The sequence below is a fragment of the Vulpes vulpes genome, chromosome 14 (genome assembly GCF_048418805.1).
Source record: "Vulpes vulpes isolate BD-2025 chromosome 14, VulVul3, whole genome shotgun sequence".
In the NCBI taxonomy this organism is placed as follows: domain Eukaryota; kingdom Metazoa; phylum Chordata; class Mammalia; order Carnivora; family Canidae; genus Vulpes; species Vulpes vulpes.
The window spans coordinates 44064794-44089370 of record NC_132793.1 but is presented as its reverse complement, the minus strand read 5'-3'; the positions used below and the strand labels follow the sequence as shown (position 1 = coordinate 44089370).

Sequence of the window (24577 nt, the reverse complement as noted above, 5' to 3'; positions counted from 1 at the left end):
GAGTTCCTCTTTTAAGGTACTTACCATTTTCTTTTGGCTGTTTCTACTTTCTGACTTTGTAACTTTCCCTCAATCCTAGATCCAGATTCTCCACTGCTGGCCTTTGGCTGTGAAGAGGGAGAAGGGAAACCCCTGAGGTCATAGAAAAGTCGGGAAGCCTGGGACCCAATCCCTGACTCTAACAGGCAATGTCTGTGGCTTCTCTGGGCTTCAGTTTCCCTCGCACCCCAAGGGATCCTCTGAGTTCCCAGCTCTTTGGGATGTCCTTCCTCCAGATTTCCACAGCACACATATTCCATTGTTTGGTGTGTCCCAAGCACTGGCCACTGGGCCTGTGTATTTCCTGGGGCTTGGGTCCTCCTTGCCCCGCTAAGCATCAGGGATGTGGATTCAGCATGTTTCGGATGTGTCCTGGAAAAGCTGGGCTTTCCACTCTGCTACTCCTGGTGGCAAATCCTGGCTGTGGCACCACTTACTAACTTTGTGACTTAACTTCTCGGAGCCTTTGTTTGCCTATCTATAAAATGGAGATCATGGCTCTTAGTTCACTAAACTATGTCGGGGCCCCAAAGAGAATAAAGTAGATAAAGTTCCCAAACACAGTGGGAACTATTGTTTTCAATAACAGCATTTTTATTTTATTCTCATTAGAAGAGCTCTATTCAACTTAGACATTCAAAAAAAATCATAGATCACTTTTGGGCATAAAAAGAAACACATAGAAAGAAACTGACCAGCCAAATTAATTGCTTAAGGTCTTTAAGACTTCCTTCCATTCAGAGTCCAACTTTTCTGGATCATTCTACTCAGAATGGTTTATGGCCAGGTTTTATTCATCTAACACCATCCCCTATGACATCAATAGCAAAAAGAGCATAAATGATGCTGTTTTTTTTTTAACTTAAATTTTTACTTGTTTAATTTGAAAAAAAAAAAAAAGAAAACCATTAGTTTGAAAGTAGAGCAGCTAACACACTAGGAGCAACAAACTAAAATAATCCAACTGTCTAACGATAACTTAGTTATAAAAGTATAATTTGCAACATCACATATCTCAGAAAAATATAAACACATGAAATAGTTTTCCTTCCAGATCAGATTGTTTTCTCCTCAGAAAGAAAATAAAAAGGCAACTAATGATTTCAGATTAAAATCAAACATAACTGTTATTCACCTCAGCAATAGCTAAATAAAGGACCCACACAGCACAGCAGCCCCAAAATGTTAAGTGTGCAAGTTATAAGAGCTCGGACATATAATTTAACTATTCTAGGACTCAGTTTCCCCTTCTGTAAAGTTAGGTGGTAGGATTGAGTTTTAGGGCATATCTGTTTTTGAAAATTCTTTGTCTACATAAATGCTCATGTAACTTGAATTCACCATTTTGTTTGGTCACTGCATGCTGCCCCTTTTTTGTAACACCTGGCAGTGAAGCACACTGGTGTAGAAAGTTTATAGATTTCTAAATGCTTAGGGGCAATACCCTTAGCATTTCTAAAGTTAATAACTTCTGTATCAGGAAACTTTATTTTTCTTTCACAATAAATGAAAATATATTCAGGTAGGTTCCAAACAGAAACATAATTTTGTTTTCCATTGTAAATACAGCTTCTTTTTTTCTTTAAAGATTTATTTATTTATTCATGAGAGACACACAGAGAAAGGCAGAGACATAGGCAGAGGGAGAAGCAGGCTCCATGCAGGGAGCCCAATGTGGGACTCGATCCTGGATCCTGGGATCACACCCTGAGCCGAAAGCAGAGGTTCAACTGCTGGGCCACCCAGGTGTCCTTAAATAGAGCTTTTGTAGCATTATTTGCCTTTCCAAGAATTTCATTACATTTGGAGGAAAATCACACCTGTAGGGCTAGATTGTAGCACATGTTGATTGTAATCATAGGTCTCAAGCCTCCCAACATCCAATTTTGTTGTTATTTGTTTCTAAAAAAGTAAAATTTTACTTTAAAAAGAAAAGGCAAAGTAAAAGCCCAAGGAAGCCACAGAGTAAGGTTCTACTCCACCTGAATTCATGTGGAATGAAAACTGCACCAAAGAAAATGAACGATTTCACATGAACAGGAAATCCTCCTTATGGTAAAGAAGGTCAGTTTTTAGCTGGAAACTAATACAAAGTTACAGAATATTGGGGAATGTTTCTGCTAAGTGAAGAAGGCTCCAGTTTACTTGAGGGTTTGGTTTTAAATAGTCATTTCCTGGAATCTCCAGGTTATGTGGGGTTAGATCCAATAAACAATTTATAAAACCCTTAAGACTTCCTAATTTCGAAACTTACATCAAAACTACAGTAATCCAAACAGTGTAGTACTGGCATAAGGACAAACATATAGACCAAAAAAATAGAATAAAAAAACAACAAATAAGCCCATGCGTAAACGGCAAAGTGATTTTCAACAAGAGTGCCAGGACTATTCAATGAGCAAAGGACAATCTTTTCAAAAAATCGTGTCCAGAAAACTAGATATCCACATGCAAAGAATGAGGTTGGTCCTTACCTTACATGACATACAAAAACTAACTCAAAATGGATTAAAGACCTAAGTATAAGAGCTAAGATCATAAAATTCTTTGAAAAAAATACAAATTGGAACTGGCAATGAGTTCTTAGGTATAACACTGAAAGCACAGGCAACAAAAGAAGAAAAAATTTAACTGGACTACATCAAAATTAAAAACATCTATACCTCAAAGAACATAAACCATGTGAAAAGGCAACTCAGAGAATGGGAGGAAATATTTGCAAATCACATAGCTGATAAGGGATTAGTATCCAAAATATAGAGAGAATTCCTACAACTCAGTAATAACAAAAACAATCAACCGGATTAAAAAATGGACAAAGAACTTGAATAAATATTTCTCCAAAGAAGGTATACAAATAGCCAACACAGAGATGAAAAGAGGCTCAACATCACTAATCTTTAAGGAAATGGAAACAAAACCATAGTGAGACATCAAGTCACACCCATTAGGATGACTCCTATCAAAAGAGAAAAATAACGAATGTTAGCGAGGATGTGTAGAAACTGGAATCCTTTGTGAACTGTTGTTAGAAATGTAAAATGATGCAAGCTATTGTGGAAAACAGCAGAATAATTCCCCAAAAGACTAAAAAAGTAGAATCACCATATGTTCCAGTAATTCCACTTCTTGTCCAAAGAATGAAAAACAAAGTCTCAAAGAGATTATCTGAACACTCATGTTCACAGCAGCCTTATTTACAACAGCCAATAGGTGAAAGCAAGCCAAGTGCCCATCAACAGATGAGTAGATAAGTAAAATGTGGTATGTATACATATACACAATGGAATATTGTCCAGCCTTAAAAAGGAAGTGTATTTTAACACATACTACAACATGGTTGAATCTTGAGGACATTATGCTAAGTGAAATAAACCAGTCACGACAAGACAAACGTTCTATGATACTGCTTAGGTGAGGTACATAAAATAGTCTAATACACGGAGACAGAAAGGAGGATGGTGGTCGCCAGGAGGTGGGGTGAGGAGGTAAAGAGTAGAGAGTTTCAGTTTCAGAAGGTGAAGAGAGTTCTGTGGACAGACAGTGGTGATGGTTGCAAAGCAATATGAATGTTCTTAATGACACTGAACCATACACTTAAAAATGGTTAAGATGGTAAATTTTGTTAAATTTTGTCACTATTAAAAATAATAGCTCAGTCAGTTAAGTGTACAACACTTGATCTCAACTCAGGTCTTGATCTCAGGATCATGAGTTTGAGCCCAACACTAGGCTCCATGCTAGGCATGGAGCCTACTTAAATAATAATAATAAGAAGAAGAAGAAGAAGAAAAGAAGAAGAAGAAGAAGAAGAAGAAGAAGAAGAAAAGAAGAAGAAGAAGAAGAAGAAGAAGAAGAAGAAGAAGAGAAGAAGAAGAAGAAGAAGAAGAAGAAGAACTATAACTAATCTTTTATTTGAAATTATTTGTTAATAAAAGATGAGAATTTGGCGGGAGGAGGAGTTAAGATGGCAGAGAAGTAGGGGACCCTAGTTTTCTCTGGTCCCTGGATTACAGGGAGATCGTTAGCAAATCATTCTGAACACATGAGTAATCAATTGGAGATCTGAGAAAACATATGCTGCAACTCTACCCACAGAAAAGTAACCACCAGGGGATGCCCAGATGGCTCAGCAGTTTAGCGTTGCCTTTGGCCCAGGGCGTGATCCTGGAGACCCGGGATCGAGTCCCATGTCGGGCTCCCTGCATGGAGCCTGCTTCTCCCTCTGCCTGTGTCTCTGCCTCTCTCTCTCTCTCTCTCTCTCTCTCTCTCTCTCTCTCTTTCTGTGTCTGTCATGAATAAATAAATAAAATCTTTAAAAAAAAGAAAAGTAACCACCATTTCGAAGGTAGGAGGTATGGAGACTTGAATCTGGGGAGATATTTCTAAGGATACGGCAGAGAGGGGAGAGTGGGCTTAAGGAGGCTGCCACTAAGTATTATAAGCAGCAGAGCTGAAAACCATAACTCTTAGAGGTCTGCTACAGTGGGGGACGTCCCTGGCTTAAAGGCACTCAGGTGGCAAAGCAGAGCAGAATCCCAGGTGGGACAAGTGGCCTCAGGACGCCTGGGATCACACACAAAAAATGGGGGTGCCTGAGCGTGGCGGAGTGGCCAAGCTCTGGAGCAGGAAGCTGGCTGAGAACAGCAAGTCGAGGCGTGGGCTCTGTGCTTGGTGTTGCCACCAACACGAGCCAACCACTGCCCCCTCACACACTGCTCTCCGGGCAGGGGTGTACAAAAGGTGGAAGCCTAGTGAAATCCCTCGCCCTCGCCGGGGAGGGACGGCCCGGGCTCAGTCGCATGGGTCCGTAGTTTGGAGTTTCGAGCCTCAGCAGCGTGCCTGAGATAAAAACGCTCAATCACAGGCTGGGGGAACACAGAGTGCTGAGGGAAACTGGGGACACAGGAGTGTCTGACTGCTCTTCTTCCGTGAGGGCTCACTGAAGAGTGGGGGCTGGAGAGCAGGTGCTCCCATATCCATCCTGCCTTTTGGCGCGGAAGCCATCAGGGAACAAAAGAGCATCACCTAGTGGAGTCAGAGCTGCATACGCCAAACCTTGCCTCCCTGTAGCGGGAGGCGTATTTCCACTACAGCAAGTCCCCCCGAGAATAAGGGAGAAACAGCTGCCTTCCCCAGAGGACCAGCAAAAGCCACCTCAGTCACACCAAGTTTACTGATCGCAGAGAGCTGCAAAGCTTAGGCTCTCGGGGAAAATGGTATATAGCATTCTTTGTCTTTCTTTTCTATTATTCAGTCTTTTTTTTTTTTTTTAAGATTTTATTTCTTTATAGATAAGAGACACAGAGAGAGAGAGGCAGAGACACAGGCAGACAGAGAAGCAGGCTCCAGGCAGGGAGCCCGACGTGGGACTCGATCCTCGGTCTCCAGGATCCTGCCCTGTGCTGAAGGAAGATGCTAAATTGCTGAGCCACCTGGGCTGCCCTCTTAAGTCTTTCAGTATTATCTTTTGAGTTATTTTCTTACTTTTCAAATATTTTTTAATTTTTATGTATATCTTATACATATTTTTTATTTTTTGTTTCATTTCCTTTTATTTTATTTTATGTTCATACACACACACACACATACATTTTTCTTTCTTATTTTGGGTTCTAGTTTCTTTTTAATAAGCAGATTAAAAACACACTCAGAATCTAGTGTTTTGGGGATTTCTGGGTGGCTCAGCAGCTTAGCACCTGTCTTCAGCCCAGGGTGTGATCCTGGAGTCCCGAGATCAAGTCCCACGTCAGGCTCCCTGCATGGAGCCTGCTTCTCCCTCTGCCTGTGTCTCTGCCTTTCTTTCTTTCTCTCTCTCTCTCTCTCTCTCTGTGTCTCTCATGAATAAATAAATAAATAAAATATTAAAAAAAAAAGAATCTAGTGTTTTGTTGTGTTGGCATTTTTCTGTGGTTGTTCTTGTTTTATCTTTCTTCTTTTCTTTCCTAGACAAAATGATGAGATGATGATATTCACCCCAAAATAACTAAAAGGAGGTAGTACTCACTGCCAGGGTATGGATACAAGTAAGATGTCTGAACTAGAATTTAAAACGATTATAAAGATACTAGCTGGGCTTGAAAAAAGCAAAAGGACACTAAAGATCCATTACTGTAGAGATAAAGGAACTAAAATCTAGTCAGGCCAAAATTAAAAGTACTATTACCAAGATGCAGTCTCAAGTGGAGGCCATAAAAATGAGGATGAATGAAGCAGAAGAGCAAATCAGTGAGATAGAAGATAAAATGATGGAAAATAAGGAAGCTGAAAAGAAGAGGGAAAGAAACCTATTAGATGACAAAGGTGGACTGAGGCAACTCAGTGATTCCATAAATATCTGTATTGTAGAAGTTCCAGAAGATAAGGAGAAGGAGAAAGGGGCAGAAGGCTTATTTGAATAAATTATAGCTTAGAACTTTCCTAATCTGTGGAAAGAAGCAGGCATTCAAGTCCAGGAGGCACAGAGAATTGGCCTCAAAATCAAAAAAAATAGATCAACACCTTGATATATTATAGCGAGGCTTGCACAATACAAAGATAAAGAGAAAAATCCTGAAAGCAGCTCGGAACAAGAGGTCCTTAACCTATAAGGGTAGATGCATAAGACTGGCAGTAGACCTGTCCACAGAGAGCTGGCAGGCCAGAAAGGACCAGCACAGTATATTCAATGAGCTAAATGGGAAAAATATGCAGCAAAGACGACTTTATCCAACAAGGCTGTCATTCAGAATAGAAGGAGAGATCAAGAGTTTCCAGGATAAACAAAAACTAAAAGAATTTGTGAGCATTAAACCAGCCCTGCAAGAAATATTAAAGGGGATCCTTTGAGCAGAGAGAGAGCCCAAAAGGAACAGAGATGAGAAAGGAACAGAGACAATCTACAGGAACAGTGACTTTACAGGTAATACCATGGCACTAAATTCATATATTTCAATAATCACTCTAAATGTAAAGGGACTAAATGCTCCAATAAAAAAACACACACACAGGGTATCAGAATGGATTAAAAAAAAAAAGACCCATCAATATGCTGCTTATAAGAGACTCATTTTATACCCGAAGATACCCCCAGATTGAAAGTGAAAGGGTGGAGAACCATTTCTCATGCTAATGGACATTAGAAAAAAGATGGAGTAGCCACTCTTATATCACACAAACTAGATTTTATTTTTATTTTTTAAAAAATATTTTATTTATTTATTTATGTATTTATTTATTTATTTATGAGCGACACACAGAGAAAGGCAGAGATGTAGGCAGAGGGAGAAGCAGACTCCTTGAGGGGAGCCCAATGCAGGACTTGATCCCAGGACCCTAGGATCACACCCTGAACCAAAAGCAGATGCTCAACTGCTGAGCCACCCAGGCATTCCGAAAAACTAGATTTTAAACCAAAGACTATACTGAGAAAAGAAAAAGGACACTATATCATAGTAATGGAGGTCTATCCAACAAGAAGATTTAACAACTGTAAATATTTATGTCCCTAACATGGAGTAGTGAAATAATATAAACAAAATAACAACAAAATTAAAGAAACCCATTGATAATAATTCAATAATAGTACAGGACATTAACACTACACCCACAGCAATAGACAGATAATCTCAGCAAAAGATCAACAAGGAAATAAGGGCTCTGAATGTCACAGTGGATCAGATGGACTTCACAGATATATTCAGAGCATTTCATCCTAAAGCAGCAGAATACACATTCTTTTCAAGTGCACATGGAACATTCTCCAGAGTAGATCACATGCATACTGGGTGACAAAATCAGGTCTCAACTAGTACAAAAAGACTGAGATCATACCATGCATATTTTCAAACCACGATGCTATGAAACTTGAAGTCAACCACAGGAAGTAATTTGGAAGGACCACAAATATGGAGATTAAAGAACACCCTACCAAAGAATGTATGTGTCAACCAGGAAATTAAAGAAGAATTAAAAAAATACACGGAAGCAAATGAAAATGAAAACATGACAGTTCAAAACCTTTGGGATGCAGCAAAGGCAGTCCTAAGAGGGAAATATATAGCAATACAGGCCTTCCTTAAGAAGCAAAAAAAGTCTCAAATATACAACCCAACTCTACATGTAAAGGAGGTGGAAAAAGAACAGCAAATAAAGCCTAAGTCCAGTAAGAGAAAGGAAATCATAAAGATTAGAGCAGAAATCAATGATATATACAAATCAAAAGAACAAATCAACATAATTGGAGATGTTCTTTGAAGGAATTAATAAGACTGATAAACACCCTAACTAGACTTATCAAAGAGAAAAGATAAAGGGCCCAAATAAATAAAATCACGAATGAAAAAAAGGAGAGATCACAACCAACACTGCAGAGATACAAACAATTATAAGAGAATATTATGAGCAATTATATGCCAACAAATTAGGCAATATGGAAGAGATGGGTAAATTCCTAGAAACATATAAACTACCAAAACCGAAACAGAAAACAATAACAGACTAATAACCAGCAAAGAAATTGAATCAGTAATCAAAAATCTCCCAACAAACAAGAGTCCAGGGCCAGGTGGCTTCCCAGGGAAATCCTACCATTTAAAGAATTCATGCCTATTCTGAAACTGTTTTAAAAAATACAAATGGAAGGAAAACTTCCAAATTCATTCTATGGGGCCAATATTACCTTGATCCCAAAATCAGACAGAGACCCCACTAAAAAGGAGACTTATCCCAGATGAACATGGATGCAAAAATTCTTAAGATATTATTAGTTAATAGAACCCAAGTACATTAAAAGGATTATTCACCACAACCAAGTGGGATTTATTCATGGGCTGCAGGTGTGGTTCAACATCTGTGAATCAATCATTAATAAAGAAAGGACAAGAACCAAATGATCCTCTCAATACATGCAGTAAAAGTATTTGATAAAATACAGCTTCCTTTCTGATAAAAAACCTCCACCATGTAGGGATAGCATCATAAAAGCCATATACAAAAGACCCACAGCAAATATCATCCTCAGGAACACGATAGGGATGTCCACTCTCACCACTGTTGGTCAATATGGTCCTGGACATCCTAGCTCCAGTAATCCGACAACAACAACAACAACAACAAAATAAAAGGCATCCAAATCAGCAAAGAAGTCGAACTTTCACTCTTCACAGATGACATGACCCTATATGTAGAAAACCCAAAAGATTCTGCCAAAAAATTGCTAGAACTAATACAGAAATTCAGCAAAGTCACAGGATATAAAAATCAATGCACAGAAATCAGTTGCATTTCTATACACTAATAAAGAGACAGAGGAAAGAGAAATCAAGGAATTGATCCCATTTACAACTGCACCAAAACCCATAAGATACCTAGGAATAAACCTAACCAAAGAGGTAAAGGACCTGTACTCTTGAAAACCATAGAACACTTATGAAAGAAATTGAAGAAGACACACAAAAAATGGAAAACCATTCCATGCTCATGGATTGGAAGAAAAATATTATTAAAATGTTTATGCTACCCAGACCAATCTACACATTCAATGCTAACTCTTATCAAAATACAATCACCATTTTTCATAGAGCAGGAACAAACAATCCCAAAATTTGTATGGAACAAGGAAAGACCCCAAATAGCCAAATGAAAGTTGAAAAAGAAAACCAAAGGTGGAGGTATCACAATTCCAGACTTGAAGCTATATTACACAACTGTGATCATCAAGACAGTATGGTACTGGCACAAAAACAGACACATAGATCAATGGAACAGAATAGAGGCTCCAGAAATGGATCCTCAACTCTATGGTCAACTCACCTTTGACAAAGCAGGAAAGACTATCCACTGGAAAAAAGTGTCTCTTCAAGAAATGGTGTTGAGAAAATTAGACAGCCACAGACAGAAGAATGAAACTGGACCACTTTCTTACACCATACACAAATAAACTCAAAATGGATGAAAGACCTAAATGTCAGACAGGAATCCATCAAAATCCTAGAGGAGAACACAGGCAGCAACCTCTTTCACCTCAGCCACAGCAACTTCTTGCTAGACACGTCTCCAAAGGCAAAGGAAACAAAAGCAAAAATGAGCTATTGGTATTTCATCACGATAAAAAGGTTTTGCAAAGAAAAATAGTCAACAAAACTAAAAGGCAACCTGTGGAATGGAGAAGATATTTGCAAGTGACACATCAGATAAAGGGCTGGTATCCAAGATCTACAAATAACCTATCAAACTCAACACGCAAAAAAAAAAAAAAAAAAAAATCAAGTCAAGAAATGGGCAGAAGACATGACCAGTCATTTCTCCAAAGAAGACATACAAATGGCCAACAGACACATGAAATGTCACTCAGAATCAAGGAAATACAATGAGATACCACCTCACACCAGCCAGAATGGCCAAAATTAAAACTTAGGAAACAACAGATGTTGGAGAGGATGCAGAGAAAGGGGAACCCTCTTACACTGTTAGTGGGTATGCAAACTGGTGCAGCCACTCTGGAAAAATGGTACGAAGGTTCTCAAAAAGTTTAAAACAGAACTACCCTACAACCCAGCAACTGCATTACCAGGTATTGATTCAAAGGATACAAAAACTGTCATTCAAAGGGGCAAATGTACCCCAATGTTTACAGTAGCAATATCCACAATATCCAAAATATGGAAAGAGCCAAGATTGTCCATCAACAGATGAATGGATAAAGATATATATGTATATATACATATACACATCTAAACAGTGTATCTAAACCCAACTCATATATATGTATATATATAGATATATATGTATATGTATATATACATATACACATCTATATCTATAGGAATCTATAGAATCTATAGAATATCTATATATCTATATATCTATAAATTCCTATATATTCCTATAGATATAGATATAGATATAGATAGATATAGGAATATTACTAAGCCACTAAAGTAATGAAATCTTGCCATTTGCAATGATGTGGATGGAACTAGAGGGTATTATGCTAAGTGAAATCAGTCAGAGAAAGACAAATACCATATGATTTCACTTATATGTGGAATTTAAGAAACAAAACATGAATATAGGGGAAGGGAAGGAAAAATAAAATAAGATGAAAACAGAGAGGGAGGCAAATCATAAGAGACTCTAACTATAGGGAACAAACTGGGTTGCTTACTCGGTGATGAGCTTTAAGGAGGGCACGTGATGTAATGGGTGTTACATGCAATTGAGAAACCACTAAATTCTACCCCTGAAACTGATAATACAGTTTATGTTAACTAAATTGAATTTAAATAAATAAATAAGAAAAACAGATGAGAATTTGGTAGTCCACCAGCAATAGAGCCTTACAAATAGGGGCGTGGGGAGCCTTCCCTCCCTGACCTTCCCCTTCACACTTCTACCTCCTTCCCAAACCCCTTTTCCCTTATCACCAATTAACCTCAAAGACATTACTGGTAGACTTTAGGGCACAGAAAGGAATGAGGCTTGAGAATGCTAGGTAAAGTCTTGAATGAACTATAAACATCACAGAAATACATGTTAGCATTAGCATTTCTATTTCAGAGGGAAACTGTAAAACCGGATCCCGGGCATCACTTTACAGCCAGGGCAGGAGCAGAGCTGCAGGCTGGGATGGAAGGCTCCTGCATGCCAAGCCCCACACCCACCTAAACAATGGTGGGTCACATGATGACTGCTGACCTGCTTAACAAAGTACCCCAGACTGAGTGGCTTAAAACAACAGGTATTACTTGCCTCCTGGTTTTGGAGGCCAGAAGTCTGAAAGCCAGGGGTCAACTCCCTCTGAAGGAGGCAGAGGTAACTGTTCCTTCCTTCCCTTTCCCAGCTTCTGGTAGCCTCAGGCCCTCCCTAGGCCTATAGACCTAAGCGTTCCTGGCCTCTGTCATCATCCTCTCAGGACCTTCTCCCCCTGTGTCTCCAGATCACTTTCCCTCCCTGCAGTCACCTATCCAGGTGTCCCCTTTATATAAACACACTAGTCATTGGAGGAGGGACCCCCTCGTGACTTCATCTTGAATGACTCTGCAAAGACCCTATTTCCAAATATAGGCACATTCTGGGTACTGGCAATTAGGACTCCTGTGGATCTTTTCAGTGGGGCTTGGAGTGGGGGGAACACAATTCAACCCATAACACATGTAGAGACTGATCACGTATCTGGGAATGGTGACCAAGGCACACAATCAGGAGAGGCATTCTCGGTAGTAAATCATTGACTGTGTGACTTAAGTGCCTGGTAGGAGGAAATGCCTCTCTGCTGCCCTATTCAGCCAGGGCAGGGAGCCCTTAGCACCCTCTCAGGAGTGGGTAAATGCCAAGCATGGTCGTTGATGGCTTAAAGAAGGGGCAGAGTGGGTGGTCCTTGACTATTGATTTGGAGATGTGCTGTCCATTCTACCTCCGTGGCTAGTTTCAGTGATCTCCTGATGGCACTGTTGGGTGCCAGAGCCTCTTGAGAAGCAGGTGCTAGATGAGCCACTGCTTCACCTACTGCTGACTTAGGGTGTGCCAGAGAACAGATGACTGAGTTTGGGAGATGAATAACAGAACCTCAGAATTCCTAATAATACAAGGGACTGTGATCACAGTCCCTGTTAAAAAGAACATCATGGGGTATGTAAAAATAAAATAATAAAATGCATTATATAATATTATATGATTGATATTTCATTATGTACATAGAATTCAAAAGGGATAGATTTAGGGTGCTTTTTTAAAAAAATATTTTATTTATTTATTCATGAGAGACACATAGAGAGAGGCAGAGACATAGGCAGAGGGAGAAGCAGGCTCCATGCAAGGAGCCCGATGTGGGACTCGATCTCGGGATTCCAGGATCACGCCCTGAGCTGAAGGCAGACGCTCAACCACTGAGTCACCCAGGTGCCCCTAAATTTAGTTTTATATGAAACTCATGGTCATGCCCTTGCTTTCCGCTGACCAGCACCAGCCTCCATAGGGGTTCTTCTGTTCTAACCCTTGGGTTCTGTCTTTAGAATAACTACCCTCATTCACAGGCAGGATTTGGAGGCTTTTGCAGGTTCCCCTCTTTTTTTTCTCACAGAGAACTGGTCAAGGCAAAGCTCATGCTCCTGGATTCAGCTAAAACAGTGTATCTAAACCCAACTCAAGTGTCACTTCTCCCTTCCTGACCCCAGCCACCAAGCAGAGTTCATTGAAGCAGGAAAGGGAGCTTGGGGATTGCTCGAGAGGATAGAGCCATAGAGCAGCACAAGGCACTCAACCAACCCTGACCTATGTTTCCAGAGGAAGTCAGATAAGAATGTGGACTGGGCACATTGTATTTTTCTTGGAGCTGCAAATGATAAAAGCAATATTTTTGCAACCAGAGAGAGAAGTGGGGAAAAGATCACGAGCCAGAGATTGCAGAAGATGGGAGAGGAATATTTAGTCAGGAAAAGCTACGATTTTTCCTTGTCTTCTGCCTCTGTTGCACATGAAGGAATTGAAAATGCCTACAGAAAATAATTTTATTATTTTATTTTTATACACCCCATGACGTTATTTTTAACACCTGGCTTTCAGACTTCTGGTCTCCAGAATCAGGAGGTACGAAATTTCTGTTGTTCTAAGCCACTCAGTCTGGGGTACTTGTTAGGGCAGCCCTAGGACTAGGAAACACCTTCATCTTTCTGCATGGAGATATCTGTACAGATATTACAGGGTAGTTGCTAAGAGCTTAGGACCTGGTTTGAATTGTAGCTCTTTCATTCTGTTCTTTGTGACCATGGATAAGTTACCTAATCTCTCTGCACCTCAGTTTCTACAATATGAAAAATGAGGGATATTAAAACTATTTCATGGATACCAAGGGGATGATACATGAGGTGATCACCTCACAGGCAGACTGGTTAAGATTCCGAAATGAGGTCAGCATGTGTGAGGTGAGCACAGAGTCTGCCACATGCTGGGCACTCCCATACTCCCAGCTGATGTCATTCATCTGTTCCTGACAGGGAACTCCTGCCAGGGGAAGCTTAAGTCTCATGCAACCTGGGCTCTGCAGAGCGCCTGGGCCAGCTTTGGGGTGCATGACCCATGTAGCCACACAGGCTCTGTGTTCAGAAAGGCTCCACTCTTGGTTTAATGCTCTGCTGATACCACCTTGAAATTATTAATTATTTTTAAGCAAGGGGCTCCCATTTCCATTTGCATTGAGCCCACAAGTAATGTGGCTGGTCCTGCCTTGATCCACCAGCCAGGCGTGAGGGTTGAAAACCTGTCTACAAGCAGCATTTGCAGGAGCAATTTCTCCTCAGAAGTTAAGTGACTCTCAGGAGTCTGGCCCTTTGCTAGCTTCAGAGCACTGCTGTCCCCCAGAGCCATCCCTCAGACGTGGGTTACATTTAAATTTCCAAATTTATCTTAAACTTAATTTGAATATGACATGTACTTTTAAAAAAAATCTCCCTTGAAGAAATTGTTCCTGGGGTTTGGGGCAAAGGATGAGGAGGGAGGATTCAGGGGCACCAGGGTGGCACAGTGGTTGAATGTCTGCCTTCGGCTCAGGGTGTGATCCCGGGGTCCTGGGATTGAGTCCCACATCTGGCTTCCCGCAGGGAGCCTGCTTCTCCCTCCACCTGTGTCTCTGTCTCTCATGAATAAATAAATAAAATCTTTAAAAAAAAAAAAAAGAGGGAGGAGTTTCGTAGCCTGTTTCCCTCCTGATTCTTGAGGGTGAGCCATGAGACCTTGCGCTATGGAACTGAGTGTGAAATGTGTCCTGCTTCAACTGGTGAAGGCTTCCTCAGAACAAGGCACATTCTTATTTTTAGCATAAAAAGATATTTTGGCCTCCGTAGCTACACTGCCCAAGACTTCAGGTACCTTTTTGACTTAAATGTGGCATCACAAGTATTTATGAACAAGTATTTATATGCCAGTGCTATTCTAGGTGTTGAGGAGGACAAAACAGACATCTTGACTTTCCTAATCTGTATTGTGTGAGAATAAATGCTTGATGAAAAATAAGGCAGGGCATGGGGATGGAGTGGGTCAGGAGGGTGGGACGGAGGTTTGCTATTTATTATGAGGTCAGGGCCACCTTCTCTCAGGACATTTGGGGGAGACCAGAAGGAAATGAGGGGCGGGTCATGTGGGAATGTGGAAGGGGCACATCCCAAGCCAAGGAAGAGCTAGTGTGCAGGCACAAGGGGCGCAGGCCTACTTACTCAAGCGAGGACGCTGGTGTGGCTGGACTTGTGGGTGGCAGATGGGCAAGTATGGTCAGGAGAGCCCACAGCACAGGGGGGCTGGCAGGTGGCGAAGGACATTGCAGATTTTGCTCTGAATGAGATGGAAATGAGAGGGACATGAAAGGTTCTGACTTATGTTTTTAAAAGGTTCTGACTGTCCTGGAGACCATACACACACATGAGGCAGCGGGGCAGGATGAAGTCACCTAGCACGGGTATCAGTAGGGAGGAGAAGAGACCCAGGACCAAGCCCCCAAGGCACTCTGATATGTAGGGATCAATGAAATAAGAAGCTGGCAAAGAAGGCTGAGAAGTCCCCCAGTGAAGTAGGAGAAGCAAGAGAGAGTGTGGTTTTCACAGCCGAGTGTTTGTAAGAAGGAAGTTCAGGTACTGTGTCAGATGCTGCTGGAAAAGCAAAGGAGATGGGGACCAAAAACTGGCCACTGGATTTGCCGATATGGAAGCTGTGGGGGACCCTGATGAGATCAGTTCAGCGGGCAACATCTTCATGGTAGTGAACATGGGAAAGAATGGAAGGCTCTGTTATAAAGCCAAGTTGAGGAGGCAGGTGCTGGTGGTGGAAGTGGGGTCAGGGTAGCTTCTCTAAAGATGGGCAATATTGCAGGATGATTGTGCCTGGATGGAAATGACCCAGAGGGGGGTGGTGGAGACCTGATGATCCAGGACAGACAGGGGGACAACTGCTGGAGTCATGTCTTTGAGGATGCAAGAGAAGTCGGAATCTGCTGTACCAGTGGAGGGGTGGACCCCCTCTTGGAGCACAGATGTTAATGCTCTGTGGCAGAGTCAGGCAGCATGTGGACGCAGGTGCAGGTGTGGTGCTCGTTTTAAGCCAGGAGTGAGGGAGGTTCTTCTGATTAATTCTAGTATAAGAAGGTCATCAACTGAGGGTTTGGGAGGTCTGAGAAGAGAAGAATCTGAATAAAATAATAATCCAAGGCATATTTTTTCAAAACCTATTAGCAGGTTGTGAAATCGATTTAGAAGGTTGCCATTGGGACATTTTAAGAAAACGAAACAGGACAGATCAGAGGGAATGGGAAATATCATAGTAAGCTTTCATTCCCCAAACTTCATATCACTCCTATATACACATGGATGTGATTAAAAAAAAAAAGTTTGTCAAAGACTGATCTGAGCAGGAGAGTGGATGGGCTCAGAAAAATGGAGCATTCACGTCCCCCTGCCTGGTGCGGGCACCGACTAGGGAAGGTGTGCCTCAGCCAGGGTTGGGTTTAGGCAGGGGAGTCTTCTGAGACAGAGGGCAAGACAATGAAAGTATATGCAGAGGAAGGATTCTAATCCCCGGCCATGGATTCCACGCTGGGAAGGAGACAGATGTGAATAGATGCAGATAAGGGGTAGTGACCAGGATGCAGGGCCAATGGATTGCAGAGCATGTTTGTGACTGAGCCAAAGCAACTCTGCAAGGAAAACAAGATTTCCTAATTCCTCCTCAAGACTGAGGGCAAGGCAAACTGTGTTTCCTCACCAATGTTCATTGGCAGAGATTTTCTTTTGAATAGTTTTATCAGAAAATGTTTTATTGGTCAGAAGATGCTCTCCTTGCTTCTGTGCTGGGCTTTTTGTATGGCGTATTAAAATGTTTGAAAGCAAATGGTATCATATTCTGGTCAGTCTTTCCAGCATCCACCAAAAGGAAATGTCCCTCAAAGGCAGATTTGTTAAATTAAATAATACTAAATCATACTGTTATAAAGTATCTTCAGTTCAATCAGCCTTCAACAGCTATTTTGCTACGTTTATTGATTTGTACCACTATTTCTAGAATGGTGTTTATTTTATTTTATTTTTTTTAAATTTTTTTTTATTATTATTTATTTACGAGAGTCACAGAGAGAGAGAGAGGCAGAGACACAGGCAGAGGGAGAAGCAGGCTCCATGCACCGGGAGCCCGATGTGGGATTCGATCCCGGGTCTCCAGGATCGCGCCCTGAGCCAAAGGCAGGCGCCAAACCGCTGCGCCACCCAGGGATCCCCTGGTGTTTATTTTATAAAAGCATCATAAGCCCTGAGAACTATGAAGTCTTGGTTCTTACACCAGGCTCCTCTCCTCTCTGGCAGAGTCGAGTACAGCTTTCCCTGAAGCCTTTCACAGCTTTGCTGTATCATCATTCATGGGATGCGATAAAGAATCCCTCCGTATTAAAGACCAGCTAAGGGGGCAGCCCGGGTGGCCCAGCGGTTTAGCGCCGCCTGCAGCCCAGGGCGTGATCCTGGAGACCCGGGATCCAGTCCCACGTTGGGCTCCCTGCACAGAGCCTGCTTCTCCCTCTGCCGCTCGCGCTCACTCTCTCTCTCTCTCTCTGTTTCTTATGAATAAATAAATAAAATCTTAAAAAAAAAAAAAAAAAAAAGACCAGCTAAGGTCCACAAGTTTACATGGACTCATGGTAAAATAGTAGCTAAAATGTTACACCATCGTGCTATTCATTTTCTTTCATTCTTACAGCTGATCATTTTCTCCTCTTGCAATTGCGATTTTAATGGTTTCTTGATTCTTACACTAAATGAAAAGTGCCTTAGAAAAAAAAATAAAAGAGATTTTTTATCTTATAGCGATCATCCAAATCACATCCTATCATGATTTATCTCTTGAGATCCTGAACCATAATGTTTAATGTCTCCTCAGATTCCACAGGGTCCTGCCATATTATTCTGACTTCTCTGTCTCAACCACCATTCCAGGTGCTGCATACTCAGAAGAGCAGATGCATGGAGTTCTTACTGGTGGGACATCACCGGTAGGATCTCATGTTACATTGCAAACCCCTGGCAATAGTGCACTTTCCCTCTGAGGCTGCCTGTGATTGGCTAGTTTTATTTTTTTATTTTTATTTATTTATGATAGTCACACACACACACACAGAGAGAGAGAGAGAGAGAGAGAGGCAGAGACACAGACAGAGGGAGAAGCAGGCTCCATGCACCGAGAGCCCGACGTGGGATTCGATCCCGGGTCTCCAGGATCGCGCTCTGGGCCAAAGGCAGGCGCTAAACCACTGCATCACCCAGGGATCCCTGATTGGCTAGTCTGAAACAAATCACATATCCCACCATCTTACGCTTCCAACTGGCAGGGTCGTGCACCCACCAGAAATAGGAGAGGATGATGGTGGTCATGGGGCAGAAAGGATGGAGGTGAGAGGCGCATATGCCCTCAGATGTTTACGTGTATTTAAAGGGTAAGAATGTGACATGCGACTGGCCTGGACAGCGAGGGTATAGGTTGCCCTTTCCTGATGTAAGAAATTCTCTGTCAGATGTAAATGTTCTCTGGCTTCCTAGATGCACAGTTCTCAATGTCCTCCATCCTACACTTCATTAGTCTTCAAGGAACTGGGAGCCAATGATCGTAGACACAGTGAGCTAACTATGTCCAAGAAGGACATTTACAAAGTTACAGGCATCTTGTGATTACACCAAATATTTCCAATATGCTCTGAGGACATTTAGTCCGCAGTATAACTGTGGGAAGTAAGCACAGCCAGGAAGCATCTAAGATGGTTTCTGGTGGGCCAGTGTGCCCACTCACGGGCCACAGAGGGATAAGCCTCATGGCAGAGGGTTAGGAAGGAACTCTTGCTCCTCCTACCATCACAAGAAATGAAGAGGGGGCTAATTTTTCCCAACTGTGTGCCCTCCCCTGTCTGTGGGGTTAAGAACAAGCATCACAGAGTGCAGTAGGTGCAGCCAGTGGTCTGCCTGTGTGCCCTCAGGCCCCTCCACCATTTTCCCTCCTGAGAGCAGCACTCACTTCTGTGGGAGGATGGCTTCAGGCTGATGCAACCTGCTCTGACTGCATATAAAGAGGGCTGAAGGGTCAGGGCAGCCCTTGGCCAAAGACTGACCGGCACAGGGGTGGAATCACTCCAGTCCCCTGGCCTCTGATCTAGCCACTCTATGGGCCCTACATAGTCTCCAGAACTTTCCCATGAAGACCTCCCCTTATTTCCTGTTAGACAAAGGAATCTGAGATTCACCTTACATTAGAGCATAATTCCCTGCAGAGCCGGGGCAAGGCTTACAAGACTGGAAGGACTCAGACTCTCTTCATCTCTTCAGTCTGATTCCTCAGGACATGACACTATCCTAAACTGTCCTCCACAGGTCCCACACATACAGCTCTCACCTTCCTCCCTGGGCTGAGGCCACAAGAGGATCAAGATCACACCTTCCCTCTCTCCACACTCTCCAGAGCCCAAGCAGGAACCAGGAACGTTAACAACCTAGGTGGAGCTAAATGATCAAAACACCCCTTTCCTTGACTTCTGTGATACCACCCTAATCAAGAGGTCCTAGAGACTACCTCCTTCTCATGCTTTGGAAACATCTGTGAAACAAATCTTGAGATAAATTCATTCAGCCCTGGAGACCTTTGAATGTCTGCTTGTGGCTGTGCCCTCTCTGATGGTGGTGTCACCTTTCTGAGGGCTCCTCTGCTAGTCCTGCTAGCCCAACACTCTCCCTTGAAACCCTGAAATACGAACTCTAGCTTCCCCTGTTCACCTCCTCCCTTCAGCGCAAAAAAAAAAAAAAAAAAAAAAAAAAAAAAGGCCTGAACAGCCAGGGTTACCCATCTGTGAAAAGTGAGGAAGAGCTGGTTGCTGGCAAACTCTCTCTTAAAATCATCAGATTTCAAACAATGGGTATTTGTGGGCTGGCGGCTGCCATCAGCAGTCCTTTGTTCCATATCCAGCAGCTACCTTTCCAGAGTAAAAGTAGACCTCCTACAGAAACCACCACACTGCTCCCAGGGAGAGAGGAAATGAGACAACTGAAAACCCTGGGTGCACCTTCCTGCTCAATGGAGGTGATCAAGCAAGATATGTCTCAGCTCCAGACGCCCTATGTAGCCATTCCACATACCCAGCAGCACTGAAGGCACACTCAGGGAAAGCTGGTTTACATCTGCCAGCTTCTAAGCAGAATGAAGACAAGTTCCCTACAGCCTGTTTGCATTGTTTATTCGACTCCTTCGGTTCCCTCAGATCTGACCAAACCCTGGAAAACTGACTCCTGTTAATCAGGCACGAAGCAGCTGCCAACCAACACTTTACAAGAGGGAGGAGGGGATTATTGTGCCTTTTTAATGTCCAGAATATTGATGTTTTGCTATCCGAAGCACTGATGCTCCTTGGAAATTGCTTAGATGTCAGAAGGCGAACTAAAAAAGCATTTGCGGTGAACTAAACATTTCCCAAAGTAGACTCCTTGGAACACTGGACCCTAAAGATGCTTCATGAGAAAGAGTGTTCTGTGGCCAAATGAAATTTCCATATTATGACATTATCCTAAAGAGTCCCAGTGCACAATATAATAAAGGCACTAAAAAGTCCTGCAGAGGAAACCCTGCTCAACATTAACATTTTTCTAATGCATTCTATCACTGTAACTCTTGAGTAATTCTTTTTTCTTTTTCTTTCTTTCTTTTTTTTTTTGGAGGGGAAGGGATGGAGAGACCACATGAGCAGGGAGGGGCAGAGGGAGAGGGAGAGAAAGGATCTTGAGGAGGCTCCACACCCAATGCAGAGCCCCATTTAGGGCTCAATCTCATGACCCTGAGATCACGACCTCACCTGAAATCAAGAGTCAGATGCTTAACCAACTGAGCCACCCAGGTGGCTATGTATGTACGTATCTATCATCTATCTATCGTAATTCTTTAGTAAAGTTGCACCCTAAAACAAAACCTGGTTAAACCCTGCTCTAGACAGACACTGTCTGGGGTGTACTTCGGAGCACAACCACCTCTAGCAAGTCAGCTGTGGTTCACTGAGATGCCTACTGGGCATCTCAGTCCTGGTCCCAGCTCTGGTGCTTTGACCTCTCCAGGCCTCTGTTTTCCCACCTAACAAACGGAATTAATAGTATTATGGTGTAAAACAACTGAGATGTTATCTGTAAAAGCATTCTGTGACGTGCTATAAAAGTATGATGATCTGCAAAGGATGGAATTCTTCCTATGCATTTAACCAAGGACTACTTTTGTTCATTCTTTTCAACACCCGCTCCCACCCAGGTGTTGGAGGCTAGGCAACAGGAGACTAGGATCTGGCTTTTGACCGTGTTCACAGCGGGCAAGTGGGGTCCCCTGCATACTACTCATAAGTGATACACAAGGAATTGTGGTGGCACTGAAGGAGTGTTTTATCAGGGAAAGGAGGGAAGTCAGGAAAACCTTCCCTGCTGAAACCATTAGAATCTTGAAGATTCATTAGGAGCACAGGCTATATACAGGGAGGGGGACATAACACCAAGATGCCATAAGTTGGGGAATATGCGAAGAATGGGCCCCATTAAGGCTGACCTCCCCATGCTGCATGCCCTCACACAGAGAGAAGTAAGTCATCTGTCTCCTCCACGCCAAGGAAGAGGATTCAGCCCAGTAAAGAGGTTGATTCTGGAGAACTGAACTCCTCTTTGAAGTGGGTAGTGGCCCTTGGCTTTGGAGAAGGGGAGGAGAGGCCTTAAGTGGGGATAGAAGGGCTGCTGGGAAGCTCTCTCTCACAAAAAAGCACATACCAGAGCTCTAGAGAGAGTCAAGCTCCTCCCATCTCTCTGTGCACAGGGGTCAAGTGTGGGTTCCTTTAGGTCTCCTTCTCTACTTAGCTAACCTGGCTGCACAATGCCGCCAGACAAAGGAGGTCCCAGTGGCAGGTAGCCCTTCTCTCATGTCCCCAGCCTCCAACTGCTGAGTGCAGTCCCTGTAAACCACCAGGCTTCTCCAGTCCCAAACGCAAGGGCCCTTTACCGTTCCTGGCTCTACCCAACCCCCACCCCCACCCCTGGTGCCCTCTATGGAGGCACCCCAGGACCCCAGCACAGGGAATGCAAAGATGTTCTAGAAACATATGGGAACCTGAGGCCAAAGGAAAACGTGTACTTGTTTGTAACATCTATCAAAATATTCTCCCATATTTGAACTAGGTAAAAAGTTAATAAAAGCTGTACAGTCAAAAAAAAAAAAAAAAAAGACCATTTACAAAGCCAGCATTGCCTAATCTGCTGCAGGCCATTGTCAAACCTCCTGAACCCCCAGGTGGGGACCAGGCAAACCAAGGATGATTGGAAACCAGGGTCGCCCTTGCACAATAATGCAGGGGCATAACAAAAACTGCCTTTATTTAAAATGCCGGTATTTTGTTGATTGTGGATTTTTTTACATTAAACTTTATTTTTTAAATACTGCCTAAAAATACTATGTTATTACTGAGTACTGCCAAGTGTTTATTTTTGCTCAATATTCACAAAGTCCTGTTGGTGGAAGAGGGCTCTGAGGTTTCCTTATTGATGACAGCACGTTCCTAAGAAACCCCAACGTTCGGGAAACCATCAGGCCCGCAAGAAAGCGCGACTCCACAGTGCACCCGGGTTGGGTGCAGCCTCCTTGGCGGAATTAGGAGAACCCAAAGGACTTGAGATCTCTGCGAAGAAAGGCGCCCCTTGGGGCCGGGGCTGGGTCTCGCCCCGTATTTCCTGGCAGCAAATCTGAGGCTTTAAAGCAGGATTCTGCAAATCCTGCCGTCCCCGGCCCGTGGAGGGGCGCCCAGCGGCCGGCGGGCGGACACCACGCTGGGGGGAGCCGGGGCCAAGGGTGGAGATCGAGCCCAGAAGGGGGCGGGAAAGTGGCCCCGGCCCTTCCCGGCAGGAACCCGGGCTCCTCCTCCTGCTGCGCAGCCGCCGATCCCGGGACAGCCCCGAGCCCGCAGGTCGGACTCGCCGACCCTCCCGTGGGGTCTTCCGCCCCGGGAGGAGGAAGCCGCGGACCCGGCCGGGGAGGTGCACGGACGAGGCGCCCGGGCCGGGGCTGCGACCTCCGCTCCCTCCAGCGCTCCCAGGCGCCGGGCGCACTCGCCACCCACAGGCGACCCCGCAGGCCGGGCTCCACCGAGGTCCCCGCCAGCTCCCGCCGCGCCCGCGCCCGCGCCCGCACCTGGAGCCCCGGCGCCCCGCCCCGCCGCGGTCGGCTGAGGATGCTCCAGACCCTGCCGGGACCCGCGGTCGCCTCGCCGCACCGCAAGGTCACCTGCCCTGTCCAGGCGGCCCCCGCCCGTGCCCCGGCTCCCCGAGGACACCCGCTCGCTCTCTGCCCCAGCTCCCCTCCGAGCGGCGGGTGCACCCCGCGCCCGGGTCTCCGCGCCCCCGCCCGCGCCCCGAGCCTCCCGGGGTGGGGTCTCCGCGGCCGCCGCCCCTTACCTCGCGCAGGCCCTCCCCGCGGGTCTCGGAGGCGGGGGCGAGCGGCGGCCGCCGACCGGCGCGGGGCTGGGCTTCCCCGGCGGGGCGGGGCGGGGGGAGGAGGAGGAGGAGGAGGAGGGAGGCGAGGCGGGGCGGGGGGAGGAGGAGGAGGAGGAGGAGGAGGGAGGCGAGGCGGGGGGAGGGCACGGCCGGGCTTTGTGTCTGCCTCCCGCCCTCCCCCTGCTCCGGCGCGGCCCCCCCGCCGGCCCCCCCAGCCGCCCCCCCCCCGCCCTCCCCCTGCTCCGGCGCGGCCCCCCCCGCCGGCCCCCCCAGCCGCCCCCCCCCGCCCTCCCCCTGCTCCGGCGCGCCCCCCCCCCGCCGGCCCCCCCAGCCGCCCCCCCCCCGCCCTCCCCCTGCTCCGGCGCGCCCCCCCCCCGCCGGCCCCCCCAGCCGCCCCCCCCCCGCCCTCCCCCTTCTCCGGCGCGGCCCCCCCCTCCCGCCGGCCCCCCCGGGCGCCCTGGGAGCAGGCGCTGCGGGGTGAGGCGAGGGGCGCGGAGGGCGCGTGCGCAGCCCCGGGTCCCGCCGCCCCTGCCCGCCGCGACCCCCCCCCTCCCCCTCGGGACGTGCCCGCGAGGCGCCTGCGAGTGGCCGACAGCCCCGCGCCACCGGGCGAGGTCCGGGCCGGGAAGGTTGGTCTCACCAGAGCGAGCCCGGCCGCAGCGGCCCCCGACGAGCCTCGGCGCCGCCGCCCCGCTCCCCCGCGCTCCGGGGACCTGGGCTCGGTCCTCGCAGTCTCCTCCGGCTCCTTCGCGCCCCTCCCCCGCCGCCGGGCCCACCCCGCGCTCGGCCGAGCGGGCGGGGAAGCCCCCGGGGGAGCCCGCCTGGGCTCCGGCCCTTTGTCCCCGGCCCCGAAGCGCTCCCGGCGGGACGTTTGCTGCGTCCCCGCCGGGACCCCCGGGAGCCGGAGCCGCGGGAGGCGGGACGCGGCTCAGCCCAGCTCTCAGCCACCGGCCCGCAAAGCGCGAGCTGACACGCGCGCCCCGGGCGGGAGACCCCGCGCGCTCCTGGCTGCCCTGGAGCCAAGGGACGGGAAACACGGTTCGCTG

At 45.5% G+C, this 24577-nt stretch overlaps 1 protein-coding gene across 8 annotated transcripts in view; it reads right to left on the bottom strand.

The window, feature by feature from the left end:
- Nucleotides 1-24444, bottom strand: part of RIN2 (Ras and Rab interactor 2) — a 215676-nt gene extending 191232 nt beyond the window's left edge. For 3 of the 8 annotated variants that reach the window (XM_072736501.1, XM_072736505.1, XM_072736502.1), the window contains exon 1: nt 23493-23581. The gene's annotated coding sequence lies outside the window, so the exon portion shown is untranslated. Of the gene's footprint in view, nt 1-24; nt 108-15227; nt 15343-23492; nt 23582-24171 lie in introns of those variants that run through there. The other 5 variants (XM_072736503.1, XM_072736507.1, XM_026002340.2 and 2 more) reach the window with 5 other exon arrangements.
- Between the last annotated feature and the right edge of the window lie 133 nt (nt 24445-24577).